Genomic DNA, 5,549 nt, shown 5'->3' with positions numbered 1-5,549 from the left:
CTCGGCTGGATTTACAGTCGCCTGTCTCGTCCCCTCCGGGTTTTCATTACCTTCCCCCCGTGATTAATCGCTCCGTGACACATTAGGCACCCGCCGTCCTCGGACTGGTCTGCTGAGACACTCTTCAAGGTCCAATGTCAGTTTTCAAGGCCAACAAAAGTGGAACTTTTCGCAATGCAGTCTTCAGTGCTTGGATTTAAATTTGGCTTTATCGATTTTCCGAATCTTCTTTTGGATTTCCCCTTTGATGCTACGACCATAAATCTATTGAATAACAGTGGAAAGTGTCCCTGCACAGCTGCCTTTGATCTCCTTGATAAAACCCAGCGGCCTGATTGCCTTACCCCGATGGAATGCCTTCAGAAGAGAGGAATAGAGAAGGAGAATCCACTGGCTGCTCACACTTGGCTCGTTATCAGGTCGACCTTGCGTGACATCTTTTCCCTCACCAGTTCAGATTTTTGACTTTTCTTTTTTACCCTCCAGAACTGAAGGGAGTCATTCCTGTGGGAGGGGTTAATACCTGGTCGAATAGCATTCCCTGGCACATGAATTCCCTAGAAGCCCATGTTCGAGGTTTTTTTTTTTAAATACATGTACATTTTCCTTATTTGGAGGCTCTAATGCTTTACTCCTTGCGGCCGATGGCGTGCCCTCCGAGGAGGGTGGAAAGAGAGGCAAAAAAGACCGAATGTGTGGCTGTAAGAGAATCTGTCTGGAATGCCGCGTGAGAGAATGCATGACCGAGAACCGCAGAGGCAAACTGTGCCCTGCGTCCCGCCTGGAACACTCCCAGAAAACATGAAGCTGGGAGACAGAAGAGACACTGAGCCAGAATGCAGAAACCACAGAAGAGCTGCTTCACCCAGGCAGAAACACCCACGGCTCCCTCCCCCCTTCAGGAAACAGCCAGGAAGTCTTCAGGTTATCTGCAACGAGAGTCTGCGGTGTAACACAATCCAATGGAAAGAAGAAAAGATGGAGAGGAACACGAGAACGTGAAGGTGTAATACAATGCCTGAAGAGTGAATTCCTGCTTTCAGCGAATAGAAAAAAAAACAGGAAGTGAAAAGACATGAGCTTCACATTTTCCTTTTATTACCGAGTCCAGAGAACAAAGCTTAGCGCCACCGTGGCCTTGATAAACTCACAAATAAATCAACTTTAAAACGTGTTTACTTTGAAAAAATACATCTGGAGGTATTTGTTGGTGGGTATGTCGTCCCAAAACACTGGATTTCTTCTTCTTACTTGATTAAGGTTGACTGTCTTTTGTTTAAACGACCAGCTGCTTGTTAGCCAGCTATGCTAATGGCAGGAACAGGGGTCGGCTTTACTTCCTGTTTCACCGACTTCTTTAATGGGGGCAAAAGTTCTTCACCTTCATCGTGAATTCATTTAGGTTGTAAATAATATGCTTGTTGGAAGGTGATGTGTTGCAAGAGAAACTAAAAATCAAGGAAGAACTCGGTGTTCTGAAGAGGGAAGTCGGAATGCAGCGGAACCTCTCCGTCCGTCCGTCCGTCCGTCCGTCCGTCCAGGCTCAGAATCAAGAGTGCAACACTCCAACTCTTATTGCTAAATATAAAATGTCTCTGGCCAGCACCCTGTCCTGCTCTTACTTTTCAAGTAGCATAACGTTACACAACATCAGCAGTTCTGGCGTTCCGCAGGACGCAGACCCGTCTTCACTCGAGTTTTTTTGGGACTTTAAATCAGGTCAATGTGACCCGGAAAATGGTGCAATTTCACATAATTTTGTTTGGCCAGAAGAAGATGTAGTAAAAGAAGAAAAACCAGGCCAAATCATGTCCCCGGTGAAGCCGGAGAGGTGGTAATAAAATGTGTTTTTCTAATTTCAAGCACACAGTCTTGGTTTTACAATGAGGATATTAAATGAGAGTAATTTTTTAGTGAGTCCAGTCGTGTTTGTCCCACTGCAGCTCCCGTCTCTAATGCCCGGCGCTGCTTTCCTGTGGGAGGATGTTCCACAGGAAGCGGAACTGGCCTGAATCCCTTGCGGCCTTCGGGCAACCAAAGCCGTGCCAAGCCGTGCCAAGCCGTGCCAGCTTGTGGGTCAGCTCAGACCGCCGTGAGAAAACCAGGGCTTGGACATCCTCTGAGGAACCGGGACGGGGCCTCCCCTTCCTCTGCGCTGCTTCCAGTCCCAGAGGAGGACGGAGGTTCCGACGCCGCCGGGAGAGTTTGGGAAAACGACTTTCAGGTAAAGCTTTGAGCTTTCAGAGATGTGTAAAACAGAAGGACGAGCAGGGAGGAAGGATTTTAATTATCCGTGCCGAAAGACGAATGTGGGACAAGTGCCAGGATGTGATGCTTGCGACGGCAAACGGCCGATAAAAGTGGTGGAGAAGGAAGAAAGCGAGGAGCATCTGGGCGACGGGAAGCCGGCCGAGGATCACAGAGGAGGAAACGCAGCCAGCTGGAAGGAGAAGCGGCGGCGCAGACCGGGAGGAAGAGGGGAGGTTTGGCGGTGAGGGTTTCCCTGATGAGGCCCAGCTGACGGTGCGAACCTACAGCGCTCTCCTGACAGGCCTCACCACATCAACCCGTCCACTGCCCGGCCCACACACACACTCCTGACCCGCTGCACCGCGCCGCGGCGCCAGCGCATGTGTGCGACCTCGGATTCAGAGTTGACTCACGCTCCTAACAACAGGTACACCGTCACCGTCCGCTCGTATGACCTGCTGTCAAACACACAGCGGCGGCGTGAGTCACGCGCCTCAGCATCAAGAGGCTCTGAGGTCTCAAACCCTCAGACCTGGAGACCGGCACCGTGCCGTCAGGGCTCATCCGCTCAATCCTCTTAAACAGACACCGTCACTCTTTAAGTGCTGTCCAAACAGGTCGAAGACGCTGTGAATGCTGCTTTCTTTAGACTTTCGGCGTGGCTTTGGCCCGGAGCTACGTTTCCATCAATCTGTTCATTTGACAAGAATGCTGAATCCCCGGATCCCTCCCAAAGGCGGCCCAGGACTTTACATTCAGTCGACAGATGCATGGAAACCGTCAAGAGTGCTGGAGTCGGTGGCGAAGCGGCCATCTTGGACTTTGGCAGGAGTCAGTGTGCCCTGCCCTAAAGGTCAACGCCGTCTCTGGAAACACAGCCGACCGAAGGGCAGAAAGGTCTCCAGCCACATCTTCTCTTTTAAACTGATTAAACTCTTTGGAAACACAGAAGGTGAAGTCTGTCTTCTGTCACAACACTCTGAAACTAAGTCATTAGACGAGCTGCGGAAGAACAAACCTGAGGTACTGAGATGCTGGTGGACTGAATTTACTTTGAGTTGTTTCACAAACCGCTGAATCTTCTGGGATTTTCCCACAAACCCCTGCACGTCTGCCAAGACCAGCCATTAATTCACCCAACAAAGAGTTGAATCTGCATCCAGCTACATTCTGACAGACACGCGGACCTCTTCATCGGTGTCCTACATGCTAACACAGTTTTTGCACATCTCTCATTGCACTCTTTTTACATAACGGCGAGGACGAAGGGTGGAGCTCCTGCTTCGGTAAACTCCGCCGCACTCTGGGTTAAATTAACACCACGTCAACTGGGCCAAGTTTAGTGAAAGAATGTTGAATTAGATTGATGTTTTCAATTATTTAGCCACAACATCAAGCGCTCCAACCTGCCTGAACACGACAGATTAATCATTTTAAGGTGCTGGGAGGGAAAACAGAAGAGAGGAGGAATAATGTTTTTGTGAAACTTACTACGGTTAACGAAATTTAACGTAATAAAACTCTTGGACCGAACCTTGAAGAGGTCTGCGAAAGCTTGCAGGTTTATTTCTGTGTCTTCACAGCAGTATGGAAGAGTTGTTCTCCACTGAGGTAGAAGTCGGTGCAATAGAACGAAGGGAAGTCGTGATTCCTCCTCTTTAATCAGGCAGCGGTTTGATGGACGAGCTGCCAATCAGACCGCAACCGCCAACATGAGAGAAACAAGCAAAACGACAAGAGAAGACGGGATTATGACTTAATGGGAGCGAGGAAGAGGAGGAAGAGGAGGAAGAGGAGGAAGCTCGAGTTCTGATGCCAGCAGAATGGAAAAAAGACAGATGGAGACTCGTTGGTGTGTTTGTTTGTTTTTGTTTTTCAAAGAGTAAAAAGTTGATTCCTGTAGAAATCTGAACATGAGACTGCTCACCTGGAAAACAATGCTCACACACATAAACACACACACACACACACACACAAACACACACAGGTTATTTGCAGTCAGAGACAAGATCAAATCTGTCATCAGCGGCCATGAAGGACGGACACCGTCCATGAAGTCTCTGCTCTTCAGAGGCCGGAGGGAGAACTGCTCACACACACACACACACACACACACACACACATCGGCCTAACCAAACACACATGGACGAGACGCATCCAGGAACTTTCAATTAAAGCACCACCTACGACTGGCATTGTTTCCCAGCGTCGTAACGACCTTTACATAACGCTAACTACCGAGAGAGTCCTGATGGGCGTGAAGCAGGGGGGGAAAATAAAGTTTGTCCTTGGTTTCCATGGGCGTGAGAGGAGGAATGTGAAGCGGCTGCAGTTCCCACAGCCTGGAACAAACACACACACACACACACACACACACACACACAATCCCCTTTAGGTGGCACGTGTGGTTAAAGTGTGTCTCTGTTCCCTCCTTCACCCTCCGGCTTTTTCTGATAAACACACAGCGAAACCCCGAACCATCAATCAGTCTGCAGCCGCCTACGCCGACGCTCCGGCCGCCTTCAAAACAACAATCAGTCACCCGGCGGCGACGGAGGACACGTCTTTCACCGCTCTGGAGAACCGCGGCTTCATTTTCAATGCAAACTAGCACTGAAGATGGACATTTGCATATTTTGGGCATTTGCTTCAATAAGAAATCTTCCAAATCCTGTTCAGAGACACGGAGAAGCGCCGAACGGGTTCCTAGAAGGAAACGCCGGCGTGAGTCGCGGCGTGAAGCTGAACAATAGGAAAGGCCGACGGTTAATGATTCGCACACAAGCACGTCCTAAAACACACACCGCTGATACTGCAGGTCTGGATGAGCCATGATGGGAACCGTCAGAAAGCCAGGATGATCGGGGCGACAAGACCAGCGGGTCCCGGGCGGAGGCGAGGAGGGCGTGGGGCGAGGAAGAGGAAGAGGAAGGCGAGGAAGGGAAGGGAAGGGAAGGGAAGGGAAGGGAAGGGAGGGTCCTTTCAGGCGCTGCCAGCCAGATCCTCTGCTTCCCTCACTCTGCGCTTCCTTTTATACACACACACACACACACACACACACACACACACACCGGGCCAATATCAACACACCCACATTGTGTTTGATCTGCGTTGGGTCCAAACGGGGCGCCACGGCGGGAGGAAGCTCGCCGCTCCAGCTGCAGAAAAGCCTTGACCTCATGTGTTTCGCCTCATTCAGATTTATTCGTATTCTGAATAAATCAGACCTGCTGCAAAAACCACATGCCGCTGGGTATCAGTGTCTTCACCCGAGACGGCGGCGAGCGGACGAGACGTGA

Source organism: Salarias fasciatus (genome assembly GCF_902148845.1).
Source record: "Salarias fasciatus chromosome 23 unlocalized genomic scaffold, fSalaFa1.1 super_scaffold_20, whole genome shotgun sequence".
Classification (NCBI taxonomy): Eukaryota; Metazoa; Chordata; class Actinopteri; order Blenniiformes; family Blenniidae; genus Salarias; species Salarias fasciatus.
The sequence above is the reverse complement of the archived record's forward strand: the minus strand, read 5'-3'. Positions refer to the sequence as shown.